Consider the following 24,876-nt stretch of genomic DNA (forward strand, 5'->3'; position numbering starts at 1 on the left):
AGGGAAAGGTACTCCAGGCTGAGGACACAGAAGGGACAATGCCCATTGTCTTCAAGGTGTTCCCAGTTGCTTCCCAGTGCTCAGTTCCAAAGTCATTCCTCACATTTTTAGGGTTAAAGGAGCATTCTACTATTAGATGCCAACATTTGTATTATATCTATTGCTATTGGCTAATTATCCCAAATATTAATCTCATAAAACAATATTTATTAATTATCTTTCATAGTTTCTGTGGGTTAATGATTAAGAAGAATCTCCACTAGACAGTTGTGTCCCCAGTTTTCTCATGAAGTTGTAGACAAGGTATCAGTCGGGGCTGCAGTCATCTGAATGCTTGACTGGCACTGAAGGATCTGATTGCAAGATGGCCAATATACATAGTAGGAGCTGGCTACTGGTGGGACATCTCAGGTTCTCTCCAAATGAAACTTTCCACAGGCTTTTTTAACTATCCTCTGATATGACAACCCATTTCCCCCACAATGAGCAATTTAAAAGAGAAACAAGCAGAAATTACTCATTTTTGACCTAGTCTCCGAGTTATATAGCATCCTTTATAACATTTTTACTCAATTTGTCTGAAGCAAGTAACTAAATGTAAGCCACATTTAAAGTGAGGAGTGTCAAAAATTCTTCACTATATTTTAATAACATTGTAACAAAAGAATAGCAAGTGCAAAGTTTCAGGAGGAGGCAAATTACATCCAAGTCCTGTGACTGGCGAATTAAAAGTAATAATAATGAGGCTGAGTAGGCTGACTAGATTATTTGTCAGAGAAAATGACAATTCTCTATTTGAAAATGATCTTCAACTCCATTTGGAAAACTTATCAATAATGAGAAATCAAATGAAAATTTTTGTGAATGCTCTGCTACTGTAAGAGCGTATATCTATACATAATGTGGAGATTTTGGACAAAACTGTATAAAGTCAAAGATGGAACATCCAAGGGGCGCCTGGGTGGCGCAGTCGGTTAAGCGTCCGACTTCAGCCAGGTCACGATCTCGCGGTCCGTGAGTTCGAGCCCCGCGTCGGGCTCTGGGCTGATGGCTCGGAGCCTGGAGCCTGTTTCCGATTCTGTGTCTCCCTCTCTCTCTGTCCCTCCCCCGTTCATGCTCTGTCTCTCTCTGTCCCAAAAATAAATAAACGTTGAAAAAAAAAAATTAAAAAAAAAAAAAAAAAAAAGATGGAACATCCAAGAAAAGAGGTTTTAAATGAACAAGTGATCTGATTATTTTCTAAAGAGCAAATCATTTCCCAATGAGTGGAAAAAAGATGTTAGTAAAGTTATGATTGACCAGAAATGGACGCATGCCACTATACAGTGGTTGATAATACCTCATGCTTTCACTTACATATATCGCTCAAGGAACAGAAATAATTTTTAATTCAATATCATATATTAAAATGTAGGCCATGACCTTCTCCAGTTAAAGAAAAGTATAATTTTTCCAATTACTTAGAAATCTCTTCTTGCAAATTCTAATTCTTAGCACTGGTTCTTAACTTATCAGGCCATGTGTACACTTCATATTCTTGGCTCACATTACTATTCTCTTTATTAGAAGTTTGTAATTTAAGGAACCTATATCTGCTTATGATGACTTGTTGAAATATACATATGATAATTTAATGTCATAACACCTTCCTTTGTGATCAGTTTCCATCAAAGAAGACTAATTTAATACCAAATTTTGACTCATGTTGAAATTATGCATATATATATATATATATATATATATATATATATATATATTTGCTGTGACTTTGGTTACATATTATAATTACTTTCTATTGTTGTCTTATGTTTTAACATTAATAATAAGGAAGAAGACCCATAGAATTAAAATAAAAATTTGGGAAAACATTGTGGTGGCACATGATTTTACACATCTGTCAACACTCATAGAAATGTATTCTAAAAATGGTCAACTTGTAACACATTTAAATTTTACATCAACGAAAAATAATTAAAACAGGTAAAAACTCTATAATATGTTAGTATGTATTAAGACAAATGGCCAATTTCATGTTCAAAATATATTTCACCATATATATGAATGTGTGTTTGTGAGTTTTGTGTCTGTTGTTACATTTGAAAATAATAATTAGCCACCAACAAACTTAACAATATTTGGGAAGTTTTGATGGAGGCCCAATTTGTATCCATATGCTCCATTTCTACCAGGCCCCAGTGAACTAGTTGACTGTTTACTTGTTTAACTTATGTCAGCTGTGCCATCTGAATTGTATTCCTCCTCATTCTACAAAAAACAATCCATAAATGAAAAATTGCTCTTTCAAGCTTTCACTGTGAGCTCCTTGAGGGAAAGGACCCTGTATTTAATCCCTGTTTTCCTAGGATCTGACACTATGCATGTGAGATAAATTAATTAATGCACAAATGAAAGGATATAAAAATCTAAAGAATGTTAAAAATCTCATAATTTCCCTTTTTTTCATTAACCTCAGTTTTCATTTATAAACTTTATTATGGTAGGTTGACAGTCTTAATTAGGATGTCCTTAATTAGGATAGCATAGTGATTGTAAGGAAGTACTTTTAGAATTATACATGATCAAGTTTGTGTTTTAAATGTGCCACAGATCCCTTGGAGACAAGCTATTTAAAGTCTATAAACATTGGTTTCCTCACCTGTAAAGTGGAAATAATTAGTCATAAAAGTAAAATTATTCATTAATATGAAGCCCCTGAGCACACTGTCAGGCACTTAGGAAATCCTTGATTCAAAGCAGATATTATTTTTTTCTACTATTAAATCCACTAGAAAACATATGCCCATATAAATAAAGGTTATAAAAATAGCATGTAGCATATTTGATTTTCATTCCACATCTTTTTTTTTTCCTGTGGTGGCTTACATTTTTATTCAAAGTTTTAAGACAGAAGTTAATATTCACAGAAAGAAGAGTTATCAGCAATCTGGTGTTTGACATATAGACATTTTAACTCTGGTGAATATCTGCCATTTATTTCAATCACTACATGTTTAAAATTAAATACAGTTTGAATTAGATTTTCAAGCCTCAAGCCAACATTACTTGCTAATCATTTCATCCATTTATTTCGATATAATCAATTCCTGAAAACTGTAATTGAAATCCAAAGAGCAGGTAGATCCCTTTCTATTAAAAAAGGTGGACTGTGTTTCTTCTTTATCTCAGATGCCTTGAGTGAAAAATGCATAGCAAGAAATCTGCTTTAGGATGAAGCAAATGAGGAATCCAAGAGCAAGAGCATCTGGATAAAAGGTTCAGAGCTTTTGACACTTCGCTTGAATATGTAAATTAGACCTTTAGCTTTATACTAAGCATTTAATATTCTCATACAGCACGCATCATACTGGTAAAGAGGAAATTCAGAAATTGGAGCATCGGTTTTTCATCTTAGGTGCATATTGGAATCATTTAGGAAACTTTAAAAACTACTGATTCTCTTATCTCCAGTTTTTTATTTAATTCACATGAGGAGTGGCCTGGGCATTAGGAGTTTTATAAGTTCCCTGAGTGATTTTTATTTATATTAAAGTTTGAAAATCACTGGCCTAAAGGAAAAAGAGTGAGGTAAAGTTCTCCCGAATACCTAATTAGAAATAAGAAAAAAATGTAAAATATGTTATTTCCAAGTCCATAGTTATCTGTAGTTTACCTATTGTCTTCCCTGAGTCTATTTCAAAGCATATATAACTTAACAATAAACAAAATAAACAAAATCATGACAAGTTGTTTAAACAGCTTATTTACTTTAGATTGTTTTCCAAGTTAACTTATTTCCAAAATACGTTAATTTTTAATGTCACGAAGATTTAAGCAGATTAGAGAACATCATTTCTCTGCCATAACTAGTGGACAGAGAGAGGAATTTATATTTCAATCTTAACTTCATCTCTACAATAAAACAGGATAGCCAATCTAACTTTCAGTTTGCTGTAAAAACTGTAATATTCTTGACAACACACTAAACAATATGGTATAAAATGGATCTATTTATATTTCCTTCCTGATACCAGGAAAAAAATGTCTACTTAATATGTGATATTCATGGTTAAAAATTCTGAATATGTGGGAAACTATTGCAACTCTTGCTCTCCATACACCCAGTTCCTGTGTTCAAGTCTATTAAAAAGCAATGAGGTGATGTATAGTATGCCCTCAAAGCTTTCAGAGTGAATAATACCCAGCTTTTCAGGTGCTCAACATACTGCCTGGTGATAATGATAATGATGAATTCCCAAGCAGACTCCCTCAGATATTAGGAAAATGGTTTCCTTTAACTCATATTAGATACTCAAGTTTTACATCAGTTGGCTGTCTTTGAAAAATACTTCTTAAGAGCCAAAAATATTACTTCACTTAAACAACTGTACGTATTTTGTAAACAACATACTATGTCCAGGAATTACAAATATAAAGTGAAATAAATAGATGTGCTCCTTGAAGGTCTGGGCTTTATGTTAGGTAGGAAAATACTAACATGAATTAAACTAAAGCTATATCTCAATGTTATATGGAACTGATTTTTATAACCACAGTAAATTATTTAAAAAATTTGTATCCACATTACCACCAGAAATATTCCAGACTGAGACCCAAAAAAGAGACCTAAGAAAGAGAGTCTTTGGGGAGTTCAGAGTAAAGATGTGATGAATAAAATACGTTCTTTGTAGTACAATGCCAAAACAAGTAAAGAACAGCAAAATAATTGCAGTGCGATCATTGTATCTAATAACTAGTAGCTCACATTGTTATTTTCCTCAAAAATGTTTAAGCCATATGAAGTTTCTATATGGCTGCCAATTTTATTATCTATTTATGGCCTTTCTTTTCCATTCCCACTGAAGTGACCTTGGTTAAGATTCTTAACACTTTAACACTCAAAATAGTACCCTACAGATCTAATTATTCTTCCTGCCTTTCTATTCACATTTTTATATACTACTGCCAGATTTTAAATCATATTACATTATTCATTTCATGTATTTAATTAAAAAAACTTTTATTGAATATTTACTAAATTTCAGGCACTATGTCAAACACACAGGATACGATGGTGGGGGGGGGGAAAAACAGTTTTGCTACCTTTAAAGTCTGAACAGTTACAACATGTAAACCTGATTTAAGAAAACGCACATAAGAGGCACCCAGGTGGCTCAGATGGTTAAGTGACTTTGGCTCAGGTCATGCTCTCACAGTTTGTGAGTTGCAGCCCAGCGTTGGGCTCTGTGCTGACAGCACGGAGCCTGCTTGGGATGCTCTGTCTCCCTCTCTCTGCCCCTCCCCCTTTCAAAACAAATAAATATTTAAAATAAATAAACACATAGTTTTTTTTTTAATTTTTTTAACATTTATTTTTTGAGAGACAGAGTGTGAGCAGGGGAGGGTCAGAGAGAGACAGGGAGTCATAGAATCTGAAGCAGGCTACAGGCTCCCAGCTGTCAGCACAGAGCCAGACGCAGGGCTCAAACCCATGAACCATGAGATCATGACCTGAGCTGAAGTCAGATGCTTAACTGACTGAGCCACCCAAGCACCCCTAAACACACATAATTTTAAGAAATTACTTGTAAACTCTGCCGCTTACTGTTTATGAAATCTATTCATTTTAATATTGCCCATTTAGTTTCCCATTAGGAAATATGAACAATAGTACTTTTCTAATATAACTAAGTAGAGGATTAAAAAGATAATCAATGGAAATTTCTTGGCACATAGAATGTTTAAAAAAATAGCAGTTGATTTCTTTGTAAATCTTCAGGTATTAACAGAGGGTGGTTTTATGTTTTACATTCAAAAGCCATTTAATGAAATCCCAACAGAACTGATATATGAATTTATTGTGGACAATAAAGTCCTATCTGTGTAGGACTTAAATAATTGTTTTGTCTTTAGTACTTTTCCTTAAGCATTTAAGAAAATGAATCACTTTTTAAAACCCAGACTATTTCAATCATAAGCAAAGCAAAACTCAAAGTATAAAAGAGTGAAGCCTTTTTTATTTTTTTAAAGATCATGTATGTTTTTCAAGGTCTGAGGCAAGGTTTGAGAAAGGATATGATTTCATTATTGATCCAAACATCTCTTTTAAAAGAGATACAAGGTAAAACCTGAGGGGTAAGTTCCAACAATGAGAGAGCCTCAGGAAGCAATTGCCAGATATTTCAGTGCAGTAGAATCTGAATTGACTCATTCTATGCTAGCTCATTTCCGTGAACTCCAAAATAGCTAATAAAGCTTGTGGATTGAAATTAGTCCCCAAATATGCCAGACCTAGTCCTTGAATACATATAACACGTTAGAAAGAGTGAAATCCAAAGTAAGATACGGGAGATAGACTTTCTCTTTGTTGACAGCTTGCTATAGAGTGAGAAATTTTACTGAAGAGGAATTAGGTCTCTATTGTGAAAGATAACAGAAAACTAGAAAATCATTATTGAATGAAGAAGAGTTTATGGAGGATAAGTTAGATATCAAGAATACTTGAGGCCTTATATGTATTGTGTTTTGTGTTCATAAATTAAACTGTTAAAGGGATAATGGTATAGGTGAATAGTGAATAGATATAAGATTATCCATTCAGACTATTCATGGACAAATTAGAAGTAACTATTGTTAGTTTCAGTTTCTAAAGTTTCAAAATAGAGGGGGAGAAGGTAGCAATTTTTGGGACGGTTGGATGGCCACAGTGATGTTCAGACTAACAGAAAAGGTATGATTACGACCATATTTCAGATGGTATATTTGACTACATTTTATAAAACTGAGACTACTTAGTGTTAGTAGGATGCAGAGTGACTAAAATTCTTATATTTTGATGTTGAGAATGTGAATAGGTATAATCACTTTTAAAACCTGTCAGATTCTTTTGAATAAATAAAAGTAAGTACCCATACTATATGATCCAGTAATTTACCACCTATATATGTATGCAATAGAAATGGGTGCCAACGTACCCCAGAGGACATGCACAAAATGTTCACAGTAGCATTATTTATGTATACTCTTATAATATGTTATTTTTGGTCAATGACAGTTTAATGTCATGTTAGTCTAATGTCAATGTTAGTCTAATGCAGATCATCATGGTTACCCTTACGTCATTCCTTCTCACTAATATGTCAAATTCGTTCTAAATATGTGTATCTACTATAATTTATATGTAAGTATATATGTCATATATGCTATTATGCATGTGACAAATACCATATTATATATTGTATATATTGCAAAATGCGTTGCACTATACTATATATATTTTTGTATAAATTATTTTGTATACTCTATAATTTGAATTTAGCAGAACCCTCATGAATGGGATCAGTGCCCTTATAAAAGAGGCCCCAGAGAAACTCCTTGCTACTTATTCCATGTAAGGTTACAGTCAGAAAATGGCCATCAACAAGAATTTGGTCTCATCAGACATGCTCCATGATCTTGGACTTTCCAGACTCCATATCTGTGAAAAATAAATATTTGTTGTTTATAAGCCATCAAGTTTAAGGCATTTTTCTTATCTAGGCATGCCTGGGTGGCTCAATCAGTTAAGGCTCCAACTCTTGGCTTAGGTCATGATCTCACAACTTGTATGTTTGAGCCCTACAACAGGCTCTGTGCTGTTAGCACAGAGCCTGCTTGGGATTCTCTCTCTCCCTCTCTCTCTGCCCCTCCCCAGCTTTCTTTCTCTCTCTCTGTCTCTCTCAAAATAAATACATAAACATTTAAAACAATTTTTTAAAAATGTGTTTTTGTTACAGCACCCCAAACAGATTTACATTTCCTAAATGCTTTCCTTGCTTTCTTATGAATAAACTTATGTTCTTAAAAACCTGTTGACTATATTTTACTCATTTTCCTAGAGTTAATTTTTACCTTGAAGATATATTAGAATATCCACTATCAATTGAGGGTAGTGGAAGATATTCTTTGGTTTATGATGCACAGATATTCCTGAAAATTTGGTTGCTGACCTTATATCCTCATTCATTATAACTTCAGTTCTCAGGAACATTGCAGATTTAACTTCTCCCACCTTTATTTTGACTTAATTTTGTCTTCTATTTTGTCTCTGCAATTTCCCAGAGATTTCAGATTGACAAGGCATGTCTTAGGGTCTTCTGTTTCCTTCATGATGTGTACCTAGTATAATGTCTTGGCTAGAGTACATCTTCAAGACATATTAACTAATTGATTTGAAAATTTACATCCAAGGGTTCAGCTGAACCAAGACAATTTACATTATAAAAGTCATTAGGTGAATTAGATTTGTTTTTTGTTTTTGTTTTTGTTTTTGTTTTTTAGAGAAAGATAGAGAGCATGAGAGAGGGAGAGGAGGAGAAAGAGAAAGAGAGCATGAGTGAGGGAGAGGGGGAGAGAGAGAGAGAAAGAGAGAGAATCTCAAGCAGGCTTCATGATCAGCATGGACCCCAATGAAGGGCTTGATCCCACAACCCAGGGATCATGACCTAAGCCAAAACCAAGAGTTGGATGCTCAACTGACTGAGCTACCCAGGCACCCCTAGATAAGTTACTTTTTTTTTAAGTTTTTTGTTTTGTTTTTAGAGAGAGAGAGAAAGAGAGAGAGACAGACAGACAGAGAGATCACAAGTTGGGGAGGGAAAGAGAGAGAGTGAAAGAAAGAATCCCAAGAAGGCTCCAGGCTATCAGCACAGAGCCTGACCCGGGGCCCAATCCCATAACCCTGGGATCATGATTTGAGCTGAAATCAAGAGTCGTACATTTAACTAACTGAAACACCCTGTCATCTAGGTATTCTTAATATAACTAGCATGTGGACATTCACACTGTCAATAGCCTACACACTACATGTGACATGAAGACTGTTTTCTTTTTAAATTAATCCCCTTTTTTTGTTGTTGTTGCGTTTTGTTATATTGCTCTCCATATTCTGCACTTCTTTGCTTGTGAATTGCAGGATTGTTTTAGTTTAATCAGTCTGCTTATAGAAAAAATTATCAAGACTGGTGTGTTATAAACAAAAGAAATTTATTTCTCATAGATCTGGAGACTATGAAATCCAAGAACAAGGTACTGGCAGATTTGGTGTCTGGTGAAAGCCTGCTTCCTGGTTCACATGCTACCATCTTCTTGCTGTGTCCTCACATGGCAAATAGGGGTAAGAGAGCTCTCTGTGGTCTGTTATATAAGGGCACTGATTCCCACCCCCCAAAAAAAAATAAGGGCACTAATCCCATTCATATGGGCTCCATTTTCATGACCAAATCACTCCTGAAAGTTTCCACCTACAAATACCATCACATTGGGGATTGATTAGGTTTTAGCTTATGAATTATTATGGAACAGAAACATTCAGCCTATAGCAAGCGCATTATCACTAGCTCTCTCTTAATTTAAGTATTAATAATGTTGCTATGTGACTGGAAAGTACTACATGGTGTTAAAGAATTTTTTTTTTTAATGTGGGCTCTGGGTAGAGGGGGTTGCATTTTGAGTTAAATGCAGAAACATTGAAAATACCAAACAAATAACTACTGTTATTTTTCACAAATGTGCTAGGCTGACAGGTTGTTTAATATAAACAGAATAATGTGTGTCCTGACATTTTCAAATTGTCTAGGAACTTTTAGAACTGAATACTTCATCATGCCTTTAGTTCTTCAGTGTTCTTTTCAGAAAATTCTTTCTGCCTGAAATAAAGTGTATGGCATTAAATCTTCTCCTAAGAAGACCACAAACAAGCCTACCTTTTAAACAAGCATTTCCAATGTTCAAATCAGATAGAAATTTCAGGCAGACCTGCAAATATACATTTATACCTTACCAATTTAACTTTTATATGTATCAGATAATTGCTTTGATAAGGTGGGAAAGGAGGTTAACTAAATTTTAGAGGGGATAGAAAAAGTTTTATTTCCAACAACCATCTTGCTCTTTTATAATGCTTGGTTTCAGAGCAGCGTATGCATCAAATTTACAGAAAAGCCTTACCTTAGGAAACCAAATGAATGAGCTTCCAAGAAAAAAGAAAGAAAGAAAGGAAAAGAAAGAGAGAAAGAGTAAGAAAAGTTTTAAAAAGAATGAATAGTGTCTGATTTATTGTTTTATGAAAGGATTGAACACAAGCAATATTATCATTGTATATAGGTGTTAAAATTGAATTAAGTACACACACACACACACATACATACACAAAGGCATTTTTAAATAATCCCTTGTTTAATTCTATCTGTAGTCTCTCGTGTCTTCATTCATTGCATCTGAAACAATCTGGAGTTTAATTTCTCAGCAACTCAGTTATATTATATTAGCTGGACTACTGTTTAAGGATGGTGAAAATATAAAAATATTCATGGCATCATCAAAGCAGTGGTTTCTATGTTTGATTTTTTATGATATGTATAATTACTAGGTACTTGCTGGAAATATATTTGGGACACTTAAATTTTTAGTCATCCTGGGCCATTGGTGCTAAAGGAAATATTAAAGTTGAACAAGGCAAAATCACAAAATTGAGCTTTCATTGCCCCAATTCTGTTTCTAAAAATGTGTTCAGTCTTCATGGATTTTGAAAAGGTTCTAGCATGACCTTGAGGTTAAACATCACACAGTGGTCTACTTTTAAAATGTACACAACTCAACTGAACAAGTTTTCCATACCTTTCTTCTCTGCAGAAATGACTTAGTATTTCACTCTACTGGTTTGGTTGTTAGCAAATGTTACATCTGCAAAAGTTTGCTCCCACATTATCCTATGAATTCACTGTGACAGCCTTTTCTTTGTGATCTCCACAGTACATAAAATATTTAATATATTGTTTTTAGTAAATATTTGTTGATTGACTTTGTGTTTCTGTACAGTAGAGAAATATTTTTAAAAAAATTCTTTAATGTTTCTTTATTTTTGAGAGAGACAGAGACAGAATGCAAGTGGGTTAGGGGCAGAGAGAGAGGGAGACACAGAATCCGAAGCAGGCTCCAGGCTCTGAGCTGTCAGCACAGAGCCCAACGTGGGGCTAGAACTCATGAGTTGTGAGATCATGACCTGAGCCGAAGTTGGATGCTTAACCGACTGAGCCACCCAGGTGCCTCTTTTTAAAAATTTTTTTTAATGTTTATTTATTTTTGAGAGAGACAGAGACAGAATGTGAGTGGGTTAGGGGCAGGAGAAATATCTTGTATAGTGGAATGTCTAGGACATGTAGGAATAAATATCTTTGGAATAAAAACTAGTTTCAACAATTTTCATCCACAGTGTAATAGTCATTCTGAGAAATAAACACAAGAAGATTCTATGAACACATTAGCCCCAAAAAGAGAATGGCAAAGGGAGGGATTGAGCTGTACACAAGGAATTCTAAAACCTTAAGATCAATATTAATTGCTGTTATTTTGTGCTTATTTCCCTCTTGAGTTGGCTCTGCTGAAGAAATAGTGAAAGTTAGTGTGACTGATACCAAAAGTCTTCCTAAAAGAGAATAATTTCATTTTTGAGTTGATAACAGTGCCATAACTATTCATGGGAGTTGACATTATAAAATTTTTAAACAATAACAACAACAAAACCCAACAACAGCAACAAAAGTTTGTTGATGGATTATATAAATGAAAATAAAATAATGTAGTTAACAAATTCGTATTTGCTTAACTTATTTCAGGGAACTGTGAAGATATTGGTATTACCTCAGATATTGTTCTCAATGAGCAAGGATTGGCAAAAGTTTTCTGTAAAGTACCAGATAGTGAATGTTTTAAGTTTTCTAGCCATGTGTGGTTACTGTCATATATTCTTCTTTGTCTTTTTTTTACCCTTTTACAATTTTTTTTAAAATCTTAACTTGAAGGCCATAAAAATACAAGATTTGAGGTGGATTTAATCCCCAGGATGTGGTTTGCTACCCACTGCTTATTGATATAGTAAACTAAAGGGCATAACTATTAAAGATTTTACGCATTTTATTCTTTTTTTTTTTTTAATTTTTTTTTTAAGTTTTTTTTTCAACGTTTATTTATTTTTGGGGCAGAGAGAGACAAAGCATGAACGGGGGAGGGGCAGAGAGAGAGGGAGACACAGAATCGGAAACAGGCTCCAGGCTCTGAGCCATCAGCCCAGAGCCTGACGCGGGGCTCGAACTCACGGACCGCGAGATCGTGACCTGGCTGAAGTCGGACGCTTAACCGACTGCGCCACCCAGGCGCCCCTACGCATTTTATTCTTTATGTATGATAGCCTCTAAGATGATCCCAATGATCTCTACCTTTTAAGTGTTTATGCCTTTATGTAGTCCCTTCCCTCTAAGTATGGACTGGGTTTGGTGACTCACTTCTAAAGAATAAATAAAGCAACAACAATTGTACGTGACAAGGATATTAGGCAATATAAAGCAGTATGGCTTTGTTTTCTGTCTCTTAGACTACATGCCCTGGGAGAGGCCAGCTGCCAAGCCTTGAGCAATCATATGAAGAGGGCCCAGCCATAGCCAATTGAGTAAACTTAAAATCAGAACCTCCAAGCCAGGCAATCCTCAAATGATTGCAGCCTTGACTATCATCCTGGCTGCAGTTTTATGAAAGACTCTGAACCAGAAACCAGCCAGGTAAGCCGCTTTCAGAGTCTTAATTCACAGAAACCACGGGACATTAAATGTTTATGGCTATGTTTTGACATAAGTGGCTATGCAACAATAGAGAACTAGAAAGTTGTAATTATAATATGTTATTTTGTAAGAATTTAACCTGATTATCATAAAACTACAGATAACTTTAGTCTTAGCTATTATGTTAGTCAAGGTTATACAGAGCAACAGAACCAGAAGGGAATATATATATGAAGAGACTTATTTTAAGGAATTGGCTCACACAATTATGGAGACTTGGTGAGTCCAAAATCTAATGAAGGAGGTCAGCAGGTTAAAGACTCGGGAAGGAGTTGCAGTTTGAATCCAAAGGCAGTCTGTGGGCAGAATTTCTCTCAGCCGGAGGAGAGGGGTGGTCAGCCTTTTTTTCTATTCAAGGCTTCATCTGATTGGATTTCTTTAAATACAAGCTCATCCACATTTTATGGTCTGCAATCTGCTTTATTCAAATTCTACACATTTAAATGTACATTTCATCCAAAAACATCCTACAGAAACATGTAGAATAATGTTAGACCAAATATCTGGGCACTGTGACCCAACCAATTTGACACATAAAATTAACCATCACAGTTAGGGCTAACTAAAATGATTATTTTAAATTTGAATTCATCCAGTATCAATGAAAGACGTGCTGAGTGTAATTCAGTTTCCTTGGATTCACACTCAGCTACCTAAAAAAGGAATCTAGGTATATAAGCAGATAAATGGTACAATCACACAACAAAGCAATGATTATGAAGATTAAAGAATAAGGTTGGAAACATGTTTTTCTTAACATTTCAGGTCACAAAGCTATACACTCCATGGAAATAAATATGTATAAATATAAAAGCATCAACCAACTTGTTATAAAAAAATTTTAAATTTAATCCATCCAAATTTTTCAAAATAATTTCAGATTATGTAATATTTAAGAAAAATACTTAGATGACTGGACTTTTCATCTGCATGCTGTGTAATATATAATAGGTTATCAATTTACAAGTGAGTGAGTCACCCTAATGTAAAGAGAGATTGTGACAAGCAGAATAATAGTTTGTCAAAGATGTCTATATCATTATCTAGAACCTGCAAATGTGCCACCTTACATGGCAAAAGACACTTTCCAGTTGTGAGTAAATTAAGGCTTTTGAGATCAGGAGACTAGTCTGAATTGTCCAGGTGGGACCAAGGTAATCATTAAGGTACTTATAAGAGGAGGCAGGTGGGTCAAATTCAGAACAAATTCGTGGCAATAGAAGCTGAGGTGAAAGAAAGAGAGAGAGAGAGAAATTTTAAAATGCTATAGTGTTTCTGACTTTGAAAATGGAGGAGGGAGGTCACAAACCAAAGAAAAAGGAGTGTATCCTACCTCTAGAAACTGAAAAAGGCAAGAAAACAGATTCTTCCCTTGAGTGTGCTAAATGGACACAGCATGTTGACACCTTGACTTTAGGACTTCTGACCTCGAGAACTGTAAGATAAATGTGTATTGTTTTATGCTGCTAAATTTGTGCAATTTATTAGAGCAGCAATAGACAACTTATAAAGAAAGAAATTCCTGCTCATTTAGGGGATTGAGACTATAGTCATATTTAGAGAAATGACATTCTATGAACTTCGAAGTGCATTTCGTAAACATGGTAGACTGAATACAAGTTTCAGAAGGAAGGCCAGATGCTACATATTTTGTTTACCATTGTATCCCCTGGGCATAGTACATAAATAACACATACCAGGTTTCAAAGAGATAGTTTTTGAAAGATGTTCTAATAATAGATCTTCATGATATTCAGTTCATACACCAAATTTCTATTAGTGACTCCTAAATTTATAAAGATTTATTCCCTCAGGCCAATAATATTATTATCTCAGTCATCTTAACACCGGTTTTTTTTTTTTTTTTTACTAAATACTTGAAATGAATTAGTATAACATTCATGTTTGACTTACTGTTTCTCAAATAGGACACTGATATCATATTTATAGTATCATTAAATGGTATTAATTTACTATATCTTGGCTGATCCTATTCTTCATGGTGCTATTTAACAGAATGATGTAAAAGTTGTAAGTCAATTTTAAGCAACCAAATGAAAGAAGACCCACAAATTTTCCCCTCAAGTGTAGTGAATCAGCACACATCTGTATGTATTAGAAATAGAATGGAAGTCCTAACCTTAAAATAACTTTCCAAAACACCTTGAGGAATCAAAGGACACGGGCTAAATGATGTCACCAAATTATTGCTAAATAAGCACTTATATATCAGCCATTTTTTATAAATTCTATTTTGAATTTAAATATATAACTCAGCCTCCAATGAGGAAAAATAGCACATGTATAGAAATCTTCCATCTACCTAATTAAAGTAGCAAATGTTTATCTTGTATTAACTTATGACGATGCCACAGTTTAACAGATTAAGATTTATAGAGTGTCACTGCTAATGGCACACAATGGTTGCAGCTGCACTATTTTGGTGGTCCAGGAAGTGTGCTTGGCTAGGCAAGCACTGCATCTGCATGCTTGATGTTAACACTCGGGCCTTTTATAACTCTAATAAAGTTGACAATTTATGCATAGACATGCCAGAATCTAGAGCCAAAAAAGGCAGAATCACTGAGGTTGAGGGCATAAATTCAAGCTGCCTGCCAGAAACATGTGCAGCTGTATTAGGAACAGGAAGTAGATTCCATTGACACATCTGCTACAGATGCCTGGTTTGCAAACATCTCTACCTCTTTCCTCCTGTCGACAGACACATGCAGCACTTGGTACACCATTGCTTACCCAGAACAAAGTGTGAGATTTGGGGTCACAATTGTGTCATTCTCTCAATTTACTCAATTTTTACTCAATTTTAAAGATGAGGGACAAGATAATTTAATTTCAAGGAGAGAATTGACCCCCTTGAACTTAAATTATCTTGTCCCTCATCTTTAAAACACAGAACAGGGGTGCCTAGATGGCTCATTGGGTTAAGCTTGTGACTTCAGCTCAGGTCATGACCTTATGGTTCCTGAGTTGGAGCCCCACATGGGGGTACTCTGCTATCTGTGCAGAACCCACTTTGGATACTCTCTCTGTGCCCCTCTCCCTCTCTCAGGCATGCTCTCTCTCAAAAATAAATGAATATATTTTTTAAAAAACACAGGAAAACATAAATGTGTAGTATGTAATCTTTATTTTCTTCAATACTGCTTCTTCAGAAAGCTGAACTTTACCTCCAGGTAGTTCATCCAAGCCTGGATTAATAGCCACTCCTACCTTTAAGTGTCTAGATAAGTATTGCTACTTGTGAAACTTGTGTCGTGTGTAGCCTTGTGAGAAGTGAGTCTGCACTACTGCACTGTTATGTAGTCTAAGAGAAGGCCCCAGTGTTTCAGCATGAGAAATGCTGCAGTCCTTAATTGAAACTATCACACTAAATCCAAGTAAGTCAGTCCAATCTCAGTAGTTACAAAAATGTGCTGGCGAGAGTGGAAATTTCCTTATCAGAAAAATGGCCTCTACTTGTGACTTTATCTTTCAATTAGTCTAAAATTAGGAAGGAGTAAAGACTGATATCAGTTAGCTTTCTCAAACTGTAACAGTTGTTGAGAGCTTAGAGCAAGAATAAGCATATTTTAGAAAGAGATGGAATTCTGTTCAAAATAAAATTTGAGCGTTATAGATTTGATCACAATTTAATTTCCAATCACAAGCTCTGATATGAGGTAACTAGGCCAAGGAGCAATATAGGGAGAAAAGCAGGAAAAAAATTCGTATACAGTTAAGATCAGAATGGATCGTTTCTTTTTTTTTATTATTTTTAAATTTGAATTTATTTTTGAGAGAGAGAGAGAGCAAGAGAAGGGGAGGAGCAGAGAGAGAGGGAGACGCAGTTTCTGAAGCAGGCTCCAGGTTCTGGGCTGTCAGCACAGAGCCCAACGCGGGGCTCGAACTCATAAACCATGAGTTCATGACTTGAGCCGAAGTCAGACACTTAACTGACCGAGCCACCCAGGCACCCCACAGAGTGGATCATTTCTAAAGGCACGTATGTTCAGACCTTTGCAAGGAAACCAGTCTATTTTTTTTTTTTTAATGACCTAGGAGCTCAGGGCTTGAGGGCAGGAAGCAAGCACAACTCAGGTTTCTTCTGGGTCATGCTATATGATTTGTGCCAAGGGCAGCATGGCACAGAATCAGTAAATGGGGTACATGCAGCTCTCATTAGGTCTAACATGGCAGAAGGTGCTTCAAAATAAGCAACTTTATATAGAAAAATAAGTATGACAAATCTGAGGTATCCTGAGATCTCTGTTTCTTAGGATTTAAGATATAGCTAGATGCAATGACTCCTATTGTTGAACCTACTATATCCATTCATATTCATTTATAATAAAATTATCCTTATTCTTGAAATGTTTTTTCTCTATACATGATGAAATAGACTCCTTTAGAACATTGTATTCTTCTTCTATAACCAATCACAAATTATGTTAATTAATGAAATTAACAGCACCGTGACTTCTGAAAATTTAGGCATTGAATCAAATACACTACCCTAAATAGCCCAATATTTTATAAAATATTCAATGGAATATATGTCATCCAATGAACTAGCTGTTGCATTCTACTGAAGGACTGCCAGTCTAGCTAGAATACAATGTAGATAAGGTCCCTATGTTGGTATTATTAATGTATTCATGATCTTTGTTTCTAGTCACTTCTATTCTTGTTGCTTTCTTTTCTAACTTGAATAGACTTAGCTATTTATCCAAAGAATATGGGTACCTGGGTGGCTCAGTCAGTTAAGCATCTGACTCTGGCTCAGGTCATGCTCTCTCAGGTCAGCTGTGCTGACAGCTCAGAGCCTGGAGCCTGCTTCAGATTCTGTGTCTCACTCTCTCTCTGCCCCTGCCTCACTCACGTTCTATCTCTCTCTCTCTCTCAAAAATAAATAAAACATTTAAAATTTTTTTTTAAATAAAAATTAAAAAAAACAAAGAATAAAATACAACATTTTGGATAATTCAAGGGTTTATATTAAAGATGAAAAATGTTGCTAAAGGATGATAAATATTAAAACTAACTCTTAATGGCTTACTCATACCACACTGTGGATAGCTTCAGCATCCTAGTAATAATTTGCAGGTTCCCATTATAGAGTAAAATGTATATTCTAGGTTTATCCCTCTGAATGTGCATTGCATATTTATAACTTTTTTCTGTTCCAAAGAAAACAATCAAGCTGGGAAAATATTATTTTGAATTGCTTAGACTTTCACAAAAATTTTAAAACATAATTTTTATGTAACTTATTAGAATGTAAATTTTATGTGCTTGTAATACAGATCCAATAATTAGGTAGGTATAAAAATCACATAACACTTTTATTGAAACACTTTTTTTTTTATCAACAAGTGTTAACCAAAACTGTCTTTCAAGTTTAAGGCAATCAAGAAAACTTCCACTTCTGTCTATTTTAATTTATAACAGGCACTGTGTGTTAACACAGTTGCTTTTATTCCATATTGCCCCATAAGCTCATCTTTTATTAAAACAATTAGAAATTATTTATTATAAAGCCAAACATAGATATATAAGAATAAAGAAAGGAGATATAAAAAAGAAATTAATATATACAAAATGTTTTATTAAATTCTAAGTGCAGTAAATGTTAAAAAATTTTAAAAGACTACTCAAAATTACATTATTAGTTTACTAAGAAAAATATACTTTAAGATATATGTAAATTAGAACATTTATCATTATTTAAAATATCTTTTAACTTAAAACTCACTAAATAAAAATGGAAAAACCTATAAAATTTCTAAAAGAAAACATAAGAGAATAACAAGGTGACCACAGTTTGGGCAATGAGGGTTTTTTCCCTTTATTTTATTTAAGGCAAAATTCAAATGGCATAAAATTAATCATTTTACAATGTACATTTCAACAGTTCTTAGTATATTCACAATGTTTTGCAACCTTCATCTATAACTAGTTCCCAAATATTTTCATCACCCCAAAGGAAACCCTGTACACATTAAGCTGTCCCTCTCCATTCACCTGTAACCACTAATTTGCTTTCCGTTTCTACTGATTTACCTATCGGGATATTTTATATAAATGGAATTATACAATATATGACCTTCTGTGTTTTGCTTTTATGCTCAGCATGTTTTCTAGAATTATCCATGTTGTAGCATGTATTAATACTTCTTTTTTTTAGGACTGAATAATCTTCCATTATGTGTATATATATATATATATATATATACACACACACACACATTTATATATATATATATATTTCATTATATATATGTGTATATATATATATATATACACATATATATACACAACATTTTACTTATCCATTCATCTCTTAATATATTATAAATAGTGCTATCATGAACTTGTACGTACAAGTATTTGTTTGAATACCTATTTTCAATTATTTTGAGTTTATACTTAGAAGTGAAATTGGTAGGTCATATGAAATTCTAACTTTTTGAGAAATGGACAAACTGTTTCCACAGTGGCTGCACCATTTACACCTGCCATTTTCCATTTTTTTTCCTAATATTGTTATAGCCACCTAGCGCATGTGAAATGTCATCTCATTGTGAGGCAGTAAGCTTCTTAATAAAAGACAAAAAGCATGATCCATGAAGGGAAAAATTGTTAAGCTGAGTTTCACTAATACAATAACTTCTTCTCTGAAAAAGGCAGTTAAGAAAATGGCAATATAAGTCATAGACTGGGAAAAAGATATTTGCCAAACACCTATCAGATATAGGGCTAGTATCCAACACATACAAAGAACTGTTAAAACTAAACAATAAGAATATAGACAATTTAATTAAAAAATTGGGCAAAATCTAAACAGAAAAGTCACCAAAGAAGATATACAGATGGCCAATAATCATATGACAAATGAAGCTCCACATCATTCATAATCAGGGAACTTCAAATTAAACACCAATAGGATACCACCAGAGACCTATTGGAATGGTTAAAATCTTAAAAAATAAATAAAATAAATAAAAATAAGAAACTGGCAATATCTGATGCTGGTGAGGATGTGGAACAAGAGAAACTAATTCATTGCTGTTGGAATACAAAATGTATGGCCACTTTGGAATAGAATTTGATAGTCTCTGGGAAAGCTAAGCAAATCATTTTGTATGATCCAGCAATCCCACTTCTAGATATTTGAACTGACTAAAATGTCCACTCAAAACCCTGCAACTTACATTTATAGCTTCTTTATTTATGAGAGTCAAAAACTGGGAGGAACCAAGCTATCCTTCAACAAGGATGGATAAACAAACTGTAGTATAGCCATACAATGTATAATTTTTCAGCAGCAAGGAGAAATCAGCATTCAAGGCACAAAATGGCATGGATGAACCTAAAACACATATTTCTAAGTAGAAGAAGTCGATATGAAGAAGGATACATACTGTATATTTCCAAATATCAGAAGGAAAAAGCAAAGCTGTAGAGTAAGAACGATCTGTGGTGCTGAGAGATCAAAGGAATGGCATGAGAGTTGACTATGTCAAGCACAATGGATTTTTTAGTATGATGAAGCTATTCTGTATGATACAGTCATGGTGGATACAAGAAATTATCCATTTATCAAAATTCCCAGAAGTTACAGTACAAAGTAAACTGTAACAAATGCAATTAAAAACATATTTAGGAAGTTGGATAATTCCCAGGAGAAATTCAGAATGTGGCATAACAATGTAACTCTGTTACAAATATAGGAAACAATTCCACTGAAGGGAGCAGGGAGAGAGGAAATGGGTGGGGTCTGTAAGGCTAGAGGTATAAGAAATTGCACACAAGCCCTGGTCTATAATTTTTTCAGCATGGGGGTATAGGTTAATAATTCTATGTTATTTATATGTATACTGGAATTAAACAATCAGATAAATGAATGTCATATAAGTGGGAGGCAGGTTACTCATTGTAGGAATGAGAATTTACAAATAAAAGAGGGGAGGAGGCAAGAATATGCATATGGTAATGGATTAGAGTTGGAGATACCAGTATGAACTCATGATTAGCTGAATCTAGATACAGATAGTTACATATAAAAGTATTTATGGGTATGTATATATGCATGAACCATATACTTGTCTGCTTTTTCAGTAGAGATGGACTAAAAGCAGTGAAACCCGGTAGCAACAAGCACACTTAGCTTCCACAGTTTGATTTTTAATACCGTTATGTAATTAAAGAAGAACTTCTCAGACAAACGACTGATTTTAAGATTGGGATAGAAATATTTAAGATAAATATGGAAGATACTGTAGTGTTAGGAAGTAAGGAAGTATTAAAATTAATAATATATATTATTATATATTATTATATATTATTATAATATCAAAATACATTGATGGGTGAAAGTCAAATGAGTACAGAAACTATCTGAAAGTGCTCTGAATGGATAAAACTGGAAAAAAATGAAACAACATAATAAAGTAATATTGGGTTAGTTGGCATAAATCAAATACTCTTAAGTCTATATAGATGTAAATGAACAATTGAGTAAATAAATGTCTGAGAAGAGACAAATATCCCATGCAGAAGAATTTCGAATAGTTTTTATAGATGCTCTACCCTTAAGGAAGGAGAAAATGAATTTCCACTTCTTAAATTTGGGCTGTGCATAGCAAATTCCTTCTAAAGAGAACAGTATAGAAAGGGGGATAAAAAAGAGTAACTTTACAATGGAGACAACATTACTGACAAACATTATTTCAGCACGGTGGTCAAGGTCAATATTAAGGATGAAAATCATGTGTGAGAATGTGTACACTTGGTATACTGTGATGAAAATGGCACTCTTTGTGGCCTTCCTCTCAAAAATCAATAGCTTTTGTCTAACCATAGGAAAAATATCAGACGACTTCCAAGAGAGGGGCATTCTACAAATTATCTAACCAATATTCTTGAAAACAGTCAAGGTCATCAAAAAGAAGAAAAGTCTGAGAAATTGTCACAGCCAAGAGGAGTCTAAAAAGGCATGACAGCTAAATGTAATATGTCCTGAATGAGATTCTGAACAGAAAAAATAAAACAAAAATAAAAACAAAGAAAACCTAAATAACGTGCAGACCTACTTATAATAATGTATCAATATTCCTTTATTAACTATAAAAATGTATCATTTTTATATAAATGATCAGAATTCTATACTGGTTTATAAAATGGAATATATCAATACCTCTCACTGAGATAATATCAGGTTTGGTTTTAATTCATATAGATAAATTTTTATAAAGGATTGAAGAAACTACTTTTAGATTCTCACTATTCCATTTTTTCCCAAGGCAAAAGTACACAAAAAGAAAAGTGACCATAAAAATATCTACTGTAAATCGACCCTGTTTTTTATTTGGGGAAAATGCATTTTAATGATTTCAATTTTCGGAGTGAAAAAAAATTAAACTCTTCTGCCCGTAGCATGTAAATCTGAATCTGTGTGAAATGGTTTAAATTGAATTTACTTCAATATCTGAAAATAGAATAACTGGCATTTTGAAGGTATAGTGTTGTTTGTGCTCTGTTTATTCCCTTATATAAATTCTGGTTTTCTAAAGCTTATTCACATAGAAATTGAAAAAATAAAAGCATATTTTTCAAAATAAATAATGTTCATTTCAAGAAATAATTGATGATTTCCGTTTACAATTGGTCCTTCTCTATTCTTCCCATCTGTCTTCATATTTTCAAAGTTTGGTTTTTATTAATGTGTCCTGTACCAACACATCAATAAATTAGGAGGAGAATCATTCTTTTGTATATAATTATTTAGTGGCACGAAAAGGTTGCAACAAACAAGATGATATTATAAAATAATGTGGCTACAACTTGTGCTCAACACAGAATTAAATAAATTAAATTGCAAGTACACGAAAATGAAGATAATTAACCTCTTATTCAGGAAACAAATACAGAAAAATCAATTTTTGTTAGAGAGACTAGCTATAGAATATTTTTTTCTTTTCAATTCCAATCTATCTAAACTATGTACTATGTAACACACCACACACACACACACACACACACACACACACACACACACACACACACTTTTAGTCCTAAATAATGTCAAGCTGGAAAAGGGGTTATTATTCTACTAAGGAATTGAAGTTAGTTAAATTTATTTGTCTATCTCCTCTAAGACATACAAGTAAAAGACTTACTCAAATCTCATTGATTTCTTCTGCTCTCTTTCTCTTTCATTGTACCTTCTACAAGGTAGAAAAATTCTACCTTCACTGCATAGCTTTGATATCCTCCCAGAGAGATGGAATTATAAGAAAGAAGTTCTCAGAGAAAACAAAATATATCAAATATCTACTTGTTTTTATTTTAGCCTACTGATCATTTGCACAACTAGTATATACTGGCATGACATCAAAATTTCAGACACTGTGGACCTTTTTTTTCTAAGGACCTTCATGATATTAGCAGTTAATTCCTGCCATGCAAAAGGTACAGCTAAGAATGTTCTTCCTTGAGATTTGGCAAAGTTTGTTTTATTTTATGCTAAAGCCATTATTATATTTTCATATAGAAATTATCAAATATCACAAGCAAAATAACAATAGTCACTGGAGAAAACCTGTTAATGACGGAAGGCAGCATTTATGATAACCCCCACTTTAAAAAAAGAAATAAATTAAATTTAATAACATATATTTAAATGGTCTTGTTCTTTTTAAATTTCACCAATGTTTTGTAAAGTGAAAACACCACCAAAAACATGCATGTATTCCTAAATTTCTTGACACATACCACATAAGTGATAATCCTTACCTTTGAGTGAAGAGGTAAGGGGGAAAAATGAGTTTTCCTTCTATTTTCCATTCCAAAAGTTTTCTTTGATGTGAAAGACTTCACTTTTACATTATTGATACCCTGAAGATGTTATGCCATTACTCATGTAATGTGTGATCACATTAATGGATCATTTATTTGTTTTGTGCTGAGATCCAGGCAGCAGCATTGATCAAAGACGATTCACATACAGAAAGTAGAGCAAGAAGGGAAAACCTGAACTTTAAAGGAGACTTTTATGGGACACTAAAGTCATTTGTATGTATGTGGTACATTGCATGAGGATACAGCCTGCCTGGAGGTTACAGAAGCAAGCATGACAAAAAGTGGAAGAGCTGAAAGAGGTAGGGTAAACCCCAAAAACTCAATTTGTTACTTTTGCAAGTACAATTGAATCAGAGCCATCTTCAGGTTTATCATGTATCCACATCAATAAAAAACAAAAATATAATAAAAATCAAGCCAATACACTATATTTATGTACATACTTTATAAATGCCTGAATAATAATTTACTAATATGTCAGTTGTGCTCTAAAACATTTGCAAAAACTAAACTTTAAAAAGATGAACAAATTTAAAAGTGGATATCCTAATGTTTCCTATCCACTCCCTAATGTATCTTTTGGCTCATGCCCTGGTGAATAATTTGGAAGTCACTGGATTAGAAGATGGCTAAGGAGCCAGACAGTCAAGAGTTTAAAATCCTATCTTTGACTATTTCTAGTAATCTGTTATTGCACAATATCATATAATGTCTTTAAATTTCACTTTAGAAATTACTCTATAAATTAGGGAAAGTAATCATACCTATGTTATTGAGTAACTGAAGGATTGACAGGTCCCACACAAACCGCTCAGCACATGCTTTGCTTAGGGTAATACTCAGTGAAGGCTACCTATTATTGCTGTAGGTCAGCAAGAGTCCTGTATGCCTCTGCAATGACTCTGGGACACTGTTAACAGCTGTGAATGTGAATAAAAGTATACAGTTACAGAAACAGAATTGACCTTCTCCATTTCCACCACCACCACCATACAGCTACTGAGATTTTAGCAGAAGAAAGCAAAAAGCAAGCGCTGTCAGATTTCCTGTTCTATTTTTCTAACTCACAATTACTAGAGAAAAGTCCCGTGTAATTTATTTGCCTTGTTTTACTGCTTGACATTATGTTAAGTTCATTTATTGTTGCTACTGATCCCTTTGGGACCCTTAGGATATACTCCAAAATGAAATATTTTTTCATTCCTATTAAAGTATTTTAATGAATTCAAATCCTAAAAGTGCTTGATGCTGACCAGCAGCACCATCCTACACAACAAAAAAGAGAAGTTCTTAGAGGACATTAGTCTGGGACAAAGAACCAGCAGAAATGATACCCTAGCTCACATATTTAAAAGGAGGTGATTGT

This window comes from Lynx canadensis, chromosome A3 (genome assembly GCF_007474595.2).
Source record: "Lynx canadensis isolate LIC74 chromosome A3, mLynCan4.pri.v2, whole genome shotgun sequence".
In the NCBI taxonomy this organism is placed as follows: domain Eukaryota; kingdom Metazoa; phylum Chordata; class Mammalia; order Carnivora; family Felidae; genus Lynx; species Lynx canadensis.